Source organism: Impatiens glandulifera, chromosome 5, assembly GCF_907164915.1.
Source record: "Impatiens glandulifera chromosome 5, dImpGla2.1, whole genome shotgun sequence".
Taxonomy (NCBI): domain Eukaryota; kingdom Viridiplantae; phylum Streptophyta; class Magnoliopsida; order Ericales; family Balsaminaceae; genus Impatiens; species Impatiens glandulifera.
In genome coordinates, this window is record NC_061866.1 from 32,615,413 (window position 1) to 32,626,839 (window position 11,427).

An 11,427-nucleotide genomic window follows, 5' to 3' on the forward strand; every position below is an offset into this window, starting at 1 on the left:
GTTTAGTATTAGCCTGAAATCTCCCACAGCCACCACCAACAAATAGAATGTCTGGCCTGCTTGCTGTTAGATAGAGCAATGATTCGATGATCCCTCGATAGACGGTTATATCAATACTTTGACCATCTTCATCCTTATCAAGCTTGATTGATGATCTCATTGAAGTTGAGGCAGCAGAGCAACTCTCCATGTCGAACTTCTTTAGCACCACCTTTGTATATTTGCTTGATTGATGAAGGTGTCTCCTTCAAGTTGACGAACTTGAAGGCCTAAGAAGAAGTTAAACTCTCCCAGCATGCTCATCTCAAACTTATCTATCATCATCTTAGAAAATTTCTCACATAGTTTGGGTTAATTGACCCAAAGATAATGTCATCAACATATATTTATACAAGTAAGATATGAGTGTCTTTTATCAAATTTAAAAAATGTCTTATCAACAGATCTTATAATAAAATCATGATAAAATAGAAACTTAGTAAGGGTATTATACCATGCTCTAGGTGCTTACTTAAGACCATATAGTGCATTTCTAATATGAAAACATGACTTATTAAAGCAGAATTTTTAAAAGTGGGAGGTTGCTCGACATAAACCTCCTCATTAATTATCCGTTAAGAAAGCAATCTTAACGTCCATTTGAAAGACTTTGAAGTTTTGAAAGCAATAAATGCTAGAAAAATTCTAATTGCCTCAAGTCTTGCAACAGGAGCAAATGACTCATCGAAATCAATGTCTTCCTCCTATTTGTAACCTTGGGTCACTAGTCTAGCCTTGTTCCTTGTGACCAAACAATCTTCACTTAGTTTGTTACGAAAGACCCATCTAGTTCCAATGACAGATTGATTAGCTGGTCTGGAACCAAATGCCATACTTTGTTTCTTTTGAACTTGTTTAGTTCCTCATGCATTGCAAGGATCCAATCTGGATGAAGCAGTTCTTCATCAACATTCTTAGGTTCAATCTATGAGATGAAAGAAGAGTTCTTGAACTCATCTAACGATTGATGTCTGGTCCTATGAGGTGTAGAGGGGTCACCTATTATTAACTCAAAAGGATGATTTCTATTCCATTTGAAGTTTGGTTCCGAAATGCTTTCTGACCGACCAGTTATTTGGTCAAGATTTGATTCACCGATTGGTTGATCAAGATCTAACCGACCGGTTTGCTCAGCATTATCCAGACTTTCAATAGTTTGTTTAGTTGTGGTCTGATCTTGTTGAGTTTCAACATTCTCAGCCGTCTGGTCAGAGGAAATTTCCTATTATGTTGGAGATTAATATCCTCCATTCTGTTAGGCAAATCAATGGATATAGGAGTGTTACTTTCGAAAGATTCATCAAACATAATATGGGATGATTCTTCAACAGTTAGAGTACGATTATTATATACTTTATAATCTTTATTTACTGCAGAATATCCTAACATAATACAAATATCAGATTTTGCATCAAAAGTGGTCAAATAATTTTTGTTATTATTATGAATATAACATTTGCAACCAAAGATTCTAAATTATTTAATATTTAGAACTTTGCCATGATAAATTTCATAAGGCATTTTATTAAATCTTTTATTAATCATTTACCAGTTTTGAGTATGACATGTTGTGTTAATGGCCTCTGCCCAAAGCTTCTGAGATGCTCCGAAATCAGCTATCATTGATCTAGTTGACTCCTTAAGGGTTCTATTTCTCCTTTCATCCAAACTATTTTTCTGTGGAGTTCTGGCACTAGACAACTCGTGTCTAATATCGGATTCCTTAAGATAAGAAGACAGAGTCCTATTAGTGAACTCAATACCTCTAACCCTTCTAATTTTATTAACACTCACTGATTTTTCATTTTGTACTCTTTTAAGAATTTTGATTAAGTTAGGAGGAGTCTGATCTTTAGATTCTAAGAAGATGACCCAAGTAAACCTAGAATAGTCATCAATAACTACTAAAGTGTATTTTATTTCTCATAAACCTGTCACCTTAACTGGACCGAAAAGATCCTTATGCAGAAGTTCTAAGTATCTTTCAGATTGAATGTTGCCTTTTCTTGTAAAGGTTGATTTGATCTGTTTATCCATCTGGAAAGCAGAGCAAACATTATCTTTTGAGAACTTTAATTTAGGAATACCTTCAACTAGCTATTTAAAGCAAATAAAGTTAATAGTTTTAAAGTTTAAATGATTCAATCTTTTATGCCAAATCCAGATTTGATCATTCTTAGCTATCATGCAAATAGGATTAGGTGATATGTTTTTCCAGTTAACTTTATAGACGTTAACTATCATATGCCCTGTCAATAAGGTACTTCCTTGTTGATCCTTAACTAGACATGCTTGCTTATGGAATTGAACAGTATAGCCTATGTCACATATTTGACTTATACTAAGAAAGTTATAACACATATTTTCAACAAGTGGTACATTGTTTATGATTAAGTTACCATGGAAAATCTTACCCTTACCACAGTCTTTCCCTTAGAATTATCACCAAATGTGATCTTTGATCTAGATTCCTTCACAATGTTGGTGAGAAACTTGTTATTTCCAGTCATATGCCTTGAGCATCAACTATCCAAGTACCATTATGAGTCCTCCAAACATATGATTTGTTTTCCCTGCAAAATAAAATTATTTACACCTTTTTGATACTCACATTTAATTGGGTCCACGGTTAATCAGTCCTTTGTGGATACATACTTGTGTGATCTTGATGAATCTCCCTGTGTTAGTCTTAATAAGTCTACTTACATTAGGCTTAACATCTCTCTGTCTGCCTTCAAATGATTCATAATATTTTGAGTATGAATTTTGATAATACCTTTTTGAATGCTTGTCATGTTTATTTCCTACCGACCAGCTGACTTTCCTTCTCTCAGGACTTAGCCACCGTGAATTATCGGTTGGCTCCACATATTTTATTTCCTTTTTAATTGCTGACTCATCTGCATCATGACTTACTTGAATGTCGATTGAAATACCCTTGACAAAACTTATGGAATGAAATTTGCCTTTCATGGGTTTCAACTCCTTGTATGACTTGTCTAGGCTGCTATTTTCATATCCTAGTCCAAACTTGCAGTTGGAAGGCCTCTGATGACTTGTCATCTTGTTGACTGCATCCCCAGAATTAGTCCATGCACTAATCACGTAGTTGGTTCACTCGTTTTCCTTGGTTAGTAGTTGAACTGTCTCTTTGAGCTTCTCGTTCTCAGAGGATAGTTCATCTGTTTTTCGGATTGTGTTATCAGGTTGAGTTGAGACAAGGACAAACAGTTTATTCTACTCAATGACCATGTCATTGAGTGAATTAACTAGATCGTCTTGAGTGAACTCTTCAGAGGCAAAGTCAAATACATCTTCATCGTTGACCATAAAACACTTGACTTCTTCATCATTACTATCAAAATCACTTTGAGCCCATTTGCTTTTGCTCTCCCCTACCACCATTGCCTTCAAATCCTTGAATTTCTAATCAACTGGCTTCTTGTCGTCTCTCCTTGGCTTTCGGCATTCAGACTTTTAGTGACCTAAAGTATCACAGTTAAAACAATAAATGTTAGTTTTGTAGTCATTAGAGTTGTTGTTGTTGTGGTAAGATGAGTTGGATTGATTTTTCTTCATAAATCTGCCAAACTTCTTCACGAGTAAGTCCATTGCATCTTCGCTGAATTTCTCAGCTGACTTGATAGGATCAGGAACTTTTGGCTCCACAAATGACACCAATGCCCTGGTTACATTTGATGATGATGGCTCATATTCATTTCTTGAGTTGATCTCGAACTCATAGGCTTTTAGATCAGCTAGCAAGTTGTAGAGCTCTATCTTGTTGAGGTCTTTTAACTCCATCATTGCTAAAGTCTTGATATCCCACTCCTTAGGCAGAGCACGTATGACTTTGATTACAACCTCTCGGTTTGTGTAAGTCTTGCCCAGTGTAGAAAGAGTAGTGATAATCTTGTTGAATCTCCTATCGAATTTGAATATCGTTTATCCAGGATGCTTCGTAATGTTATCATACTTCTGTGTGGCAATCATGAGTTTGTTTTCTTTAGTTTTCTCATTCACTTTACAAAGTCAAGTCAGTCTCTCCCAGATTTCTTTGGTAGTTTTGCATGATATGATGTAGTTGAACATATTGTCATCTAGAGTTCCGTAAAGAAGATCTTTGGCCAAGTTGTTAAGGTTGTTCTTTCACTTATCTTCACTAGTCCACTCAGATCTATCCTTTTCAATCTTTATCGGGCCTTCAGTGATGACAAACCACATGTCATCGTCTATGGCAGAAAGACAAGCTTGGACTCTTGCCTTCCACGTATTATAGTTTTCTTTGGAGAACATGGGAACCTTGGTAGTGACCGCCATAGACATGGTTCAGATTCTTGTTTGTGCTTAAGAGTAGAAATCTCTCTCTAATACCACTTGTTAGGATCAAGATCGACGATGGAGACTAGGGTGTCACAAAGTTGAACGTTTACACACACTTCGTTTGATAATAACTCTGTTAAATTATGATTATCTATTTTCTACTCTATGCAAGTCTTCACAAACTCTTGAATGGAGTTCAAGTGCGAAAAAGTTTGTTTCGACTTGAAGCAATACAATAGAATTAAGATAATGCGAGAAAGGAAAACACACAACACGAAAGATGTTTATGGATGTTCAGAGTAAAAGCTCCTATGTCACCCCTTCTTCTCGACCTCGAGAAGAATAGTCACTAGAAGATTTGATTGGATACAACACTCGTATACAACCCAGTCGAACAATCATGACTTAATTACTGCCTGTTTTCGAACTCCTAGCACAAAGTCTCTGTTAAACACAATGCTAACCACTCACACAGAATAGATAGAATTATAATACAAATTTAGAACTCTAACACACTTGAAATCTTGTGAAACTTTTGGGATCTTGAAAGAATTGATAGCTTAAGGTTCGTAAGAAGATTCAAATTGTTGTCTTTGAAAAGGTTGTGAAGCAGGTTGACCTTTATTCTCTTAAGTAGGTAAAGTGTCAACGAGCATATTTGTTGCTCAATGGCTATATTTGCTTCATAATACATTTGTCTTGATATTGATTGGTTGAGTTTCTGGAACAGTATCCTAGGGAGGATCCTCTTTGACATTGTCTGTACTTGGATAATAATAAGCCAAGATATTCTTTAATGTTACTTCATTCTTCAAGGAATATGTATCTCAGAATATTTGACATGTCTTTGATTCTTTTATCATATCTATGTTATTGTAGAGAGATCTTCATCAGTCTTTGCACAAAAAAAGAAACTATTATCTAGGAAGTATATAGTTGGCGCCTGCAAAAGATGGAAGCGTCCTCATATATTACTGAGGTTGGTAAATTTTAGGAAGTACGAAAGACTAGAAGCACTTCAATAAAAAGTCGGACGCGTGCTTTTGAAAAATGTCGATTTTCCAAAAAGTCGGACGCATGCTTTTGTAAAATGTCAATTTTCCAAAAAACGGACGCATGCTTTTTGCAATATGCCGATTTTCCAAAAAGTCGGACACATATTTTTTGCAAAATGCTGATTTGCCAAAAAGTCAGACGCGTGTTTTTTTTGCAAAATGTCGATTTGCCAAAAAGCCAAACGCGTGTTTTTTTCAAAATACCGATTTGCCAAAAAGCCGGACGCGTGCTTTTTACAAAATACCGATTTGCCTAAAAGTTGACTTCATAAAATGGCGAATAGTTCCAAACTTTGAACAAAGACTATCTTTAATTGCCGAGCATCATTTTCTTTAATCTGCACATGATTAAGTTAACTTGATTAAGTTTTTATTTAATAGTTAATTAGTACTTATACTTAATTAACTATTTTTACTTAACATAGTACGTAGATGGCCTTTTTAAAGGAGGACTTTTTAGACCAATGTATCTCTATAAACTATTTTCGAGAAAAGCACAACCAATTTTACTATAAGGGGACCATTCACTTCAAAAATTAGGAAATAATGCTAACTTAGAAGATCGTCAATAAAAAAAGTCATTTAATAAGGAAATTCATTGAAATGTTAGTAGCAATGCTAATGCATATACAATGCGGGAATCGGTCGTGCAAGTAATATACATATATATTTGCATGTTCTTATGACACATGTTGCTAAAGAATGGGGTCATCAAACCCTACAAGACCTTCCCGATGGTGCTTTTGTTTGTGAATATGTTGGTGAGATATTAACAAAGAATGAGTTATACAAGTGTGTTGGTCAAACGAGATGGTGAAGTGCATACCAACCATGTTCTACTTGATCGTGATTGGTGCCTGAAAAGTGTCATAAAATATATCTCTATGTTTAGATGCTACTTATTTAGGTAACATTGCAGAGTTGATTAATTATAGGTAAATTAAGGAATTTCACTAATATCATATTTAATAGTATAAAATTTACAATTAATGTGTTATTTATTTATTGTGCTAGGTTTTTTATTGCAATTTGCTTGAAATACTAGTGGAAGTGGAGACTCTAGATCATTATTATATTATCGTATATATTTATGGATTTTTGGACAAAATTTTCACATAAATGAATCATTTGAATAATTATCTTCTTCCCTTCCCATCTAATGATTTTATTCCACATCTAGGATAATTTTGATGTTTTGTTTAGTGCAATACCTATAAGTCACAATTTGATCAAATCATTCAGTTAACGCGGAAGCGGAAAACAGATCAAGTTACATACCTTCAGCCATTGCTTAATCCCTTTTAAACCCTTCTTCTATGATTTATCTTTGGTCTTCTAGGCTCTAGTTTTTCTCTCTTATATGGAGTATGAGCCTTGATGAAAAATGAGCCTAAGGACCTTTTATATACAAGCCATGGAAGCAACCTAGAAATTTCTCTCTATGAATAAAGTTATAGATATGTGTTGCTTCCATGTTTGGACAAGTGGATATTTAACCATGTGAACATTTGGCTAATTAGGGATATACTTGATCCTACTATGTGTTATTTCCATGTTTGTACAAGTGGACATTTAGCCAAGTGAACAAGTGGACCAAGGTCAAGTGAAGATTTGGCTAAGTAGCTTAATCAAATATGACACATTTGGCTACTACTCAAATATGACATTTGGCTACTACTTAAATATGATATGTGGACCACTTTATTAATTAATTTAGAAGATATAACTAACATTATCCCACTTGGTCCATATGTCATCATAATAATTACCATATGAAGCAAAATAAATTAATCATGGCGATATGTCCTCTAGAACGAGTATTATCTTTCATGTATTACATTATAATTTAATTCTTAATTACCACTCTTTTACTTAATGAATAAACTCCATGTTTATTATAGGTCCAAACTTTAATGATATTTCAAGACAAAAATTTGTATACAAAATCAAATGAGAAAATATCAACTAGATAAGAGTTTTACAAAAAACAATAAACATACGTACAACCAAAAATTACAATACAGGACCAAGTCGCATTCGTACTACATGATCCTTAAAATTCTTTGGTGGCATGCCTTTAGTCAAAGGATCAACAATCATTAATTTAAGTGCTAACGTTCTCAATGACCACTTTCTTCTCTTTAACACGTTCTCTTATGGCTAAGTACTTAATGTTAATGTGTTTATTTCGGCTACCACTTTTATTGTTCTTAGCCATAAATACAGCAGCTGAATTATCACAGTACAATCTCAATGGCATAGATATTGAATCCACAATTCTAAGCCTTGATATGAAATTCTTCAACATACACCATGATTAGTAGCTTCAAAACATGATACTAATTATGCTTCCATTGTAGAAGTGGTAATCAAAGTCTGCTTTGTACTTCTCCAAGATATAGCTCCACTGGTAAGCATGAAAACATAACCAGATGTTGATTTTTTAGAATCAACACAACCAATAAAGTCTGAATCGGAGTAGCCAATCACCTCTAAATTATCAGTTTGTCTGTATATGAGCATGTAGTCTTTTGTCCTTTGAAGGTATCTCAATACCTTCTTTGAAGCTCTCTAGTGGTCAAGACCTGGATTACTCTGATATCTTCCTAACATTCCTACAACAAATACAATGTCTAGTCTAGTGCACACTTGAGCATGCATAAGGATTCCAACAACTGAAGCATATGGAATGGTTTTCATTTGTTCCCGTTCAAGATCATTTTCTGGACATTTGTTTAAATTTAACTTATCATCCTAGACAGATTTGGATAAGATTGGTGTAATAAATAGAGACGGGGGTCTAACTATTGATGACAATCTCTAGAAAACGGTTTGATAGAAATCTTATTAGGGGATTAATATCACTTTCTACTCTTCACAAACCCTTGAAAACTCTTGAAGCGATTCAAGTGCGGAAACGTTTTCTCAGGTTTGAAGCTAAGAACAAATGAAAGAAGAGAAGATAGAATGTAAATGACACAACAATTTGTTTATGAATCTTCGGAGAAAACTCTCCTACGTCACCCCTTCTTCCAACCACCGGAAGGATTCACTATACTACGTGTCTGTTGGACTGCAGGTCTAACTACGTATCTGTAGACTGCACGTCTAACTACGTATCTATTAGACTGTACGTATAACTACGTATCTGTTAGACTTCACGTGTAACTAAGTATCTGTTAGACTGCACGTGTAACTACATATCTGTTAGACTGCACGTGTAACTATGTATCTGTTAGATTGCTTGTGTAATTACATATCTATTAGACTGCACGTCTAATTACGTATATGTTATATTGCACGTCTAACTACGTATATGTTAGACTGCACGTCTAACTACGTATCTGTTAGACTACACGTTTAACTACGTGTCTGTTAGACTACACATCTGACTAGCAACACGTCTAATAAGTCTGTTTCAAACCAAGTCTAACTTAGCATATTTTTGATGCACAAAAACAAATAGTCGGCTTAACTTCATTCTTAATCAATTTTTTTTAATACATCATTAAAATAACGTTGGTCAAAATAATTTGACCTTATAATTTCCCCATTTTTGATGATGTTAAAACTTTACACAATTTATAGGATAAACACCCATCAAATTAAAGTAAGAATGACATTTGTTCACAAATTTCAAGTGTAAGTTCCAAAAACTAAATTAAAAAACCAAGTTCAGAAACCAACAAAAATAATTAAAAGAAAAAAAAATTATTGTTCTTCCCTTTTCACGTTTGGATCAGCTAACCCTTCACCAGTCAGGAGATTGTGAAATTGAGGGACGAGAGCACAACCACCTCTTCCACCACTTCCACCACCTCGGTCACCACCGCGACCTCCACCTCTTTTGGTTAGTCTACAACTTCCTTCCTCAATGACTTTTCTTTTTGATCTGGTGCCAGTCGAAGCACCTCCTCTTAAGTTACTGCTTCTAGAACTGATGCCACCTCCTCTTGAACTCCCTTCCCCCTTTTTAACATTATCAACATCAAGGAAAATAAGACTTTTCTCTTTCTCAACGGCTACTTCAGCATCTGCCGCGGCTTGAATTGATCTTACAAAGGAATCAGCTTGTTCCATACGTTCAACGTCAGCTCTATTCATATAATTGGTTAACTCGACCATTTGACCTTGAACAAGATTCATTTTAGTCATAACTTCCTAATGAAGATCCAGGTAAAATTCACTTTCCTCCTCAAACCTGTCTGATTGTCTTTTGAAATGGTTTTTTTCAAATTTGGAATAGGTATTGTTAACGATGTTGATATCATAAGTGTTTCTCTTCATTGTCTTCTCCAATTATTTCTGAGTTGCAAGAAAGGAAGAAAAATCTTTCTTGTTTGAGGTATGACCTTTCTCGAGTTTTGACATTCTGGACTACAAGTCCAGCTTATTCTTTTGAATAGAATGCATTATTTCCGCCATAGATATTAACAATTTTCCACTTTCACGAGGAGTTTCTTCAGCAGACGACATCTTTGGAGGGCTGGCTGAAGCAGTTCTAATGGGACTTACATGAGTATGAGCCTGCACAGAGTGCTCTGGTTCATCTACCTCAAATTCATCCCTGAACTTCTCTTGATCCCTAAGAATGTCTTCACAAACCTTGCGAAATTGATCAGAAGGTCCTTCAGAGTGAAGAGGTAGATCAACAACTTTTTCAAATAAATTCGCGGCTATTATTTCAGGAGAGAATCGAGGAGATGGTGAGCCGGGAATGAAGCATTGACGGTAGACCCTGTGACGAATTATCATTATTGTCTTTTTCCCCCTCAGTGGAAGGACTCTTATCGAATTTGTCTTCTTTTGAGGGTTCCCCCTCATATTGTGCTTTACTATGCTGATCAGCCTAGTCTCTTTCTCTGGAGATTTTTCTGCCTCTAAACCATTGGTTTCCAATGTATCCGATTCCCGTAGAATAGGCGGTTGAATGAATACGGCATTATTCTCCTCTTCTTCTATGATTAGATCAGGTTGAACGAGATCTAGAGTCTGATCAATGTTGGGTTGAGCCATAAGGCGTTTTTCTTCAACAGACACATTCCCCAGTTCAATAAGGTGAGTAGCGGCTTGCTCTTCTTCTGGTAAGATCAAATTATTATCCTTAGAGATTTGCATCGTCTCGTCTTCATCTGATGGATTATAAAATGGATTCACCCCTGAACAGTTGGCATTGTGAACAAATCTGAGAACAATTGACCTATAATTTTGCATGATTTGATAAGGTCTCTTTAATGCTTTTTCTTCTGTATCATCATTTCTTTCCAACAGATCGAAGTTTGTTTTTCTTGCTTCGAGCACGGGAAAAAGAGCTTGACCTCAGATGTTTTATCCCATTTCAGGACTCATTTCTCCATGTTGACCAGCTTCAACCATTTCTCACTTACACTTTTTTCTTTGATAACTTGATCATACCTATTGGCCATTTTGTTCATAACCCAGGTATCGAAGATGTTAATCTTTGTAGCTGATTTTTCATTGGCTTGATCCATCATTAGATTGACAATGCATGTTGCTTCTGAGACTTCCTCATTAGATTCAGTTGCAATAGTCTTGCCCTTTCTAATAACCTCAACGGGTTTAGGAGTTGGCAATGGTTCACTGATAGTTAAGCCACTAGCTCTCCTAGTGGCTCTCATGATTTCGTGAGGAGTTAAGGGCTTGGAGAAATGCCCGGATAAAGCGTTAGATTGGACTCCTTTTCCCGTGACAACTGACTTTTTTTGAACATTTTTAGATATTGGTGGCTCGACAGTTGGAAGAATGGGAGCCTATTCAGACATTACAACAACAAGGGTAGGAACAACACCCTGCTCTATTTTGGAAGAAACAATAGCTTCAGCAGCTATAGGATCATTTGGGCGGACATGAGACTAAATTCTGCCAATATTTTCAACATTTGGACCAACTGGCTTAACAGTTGGCCTGACAACATGTTCCAACATAGAAATAAAAGCAGATACAAGTTGTTCCAACATAGGAACACTAAAATTATGCACTTATGCCAGAG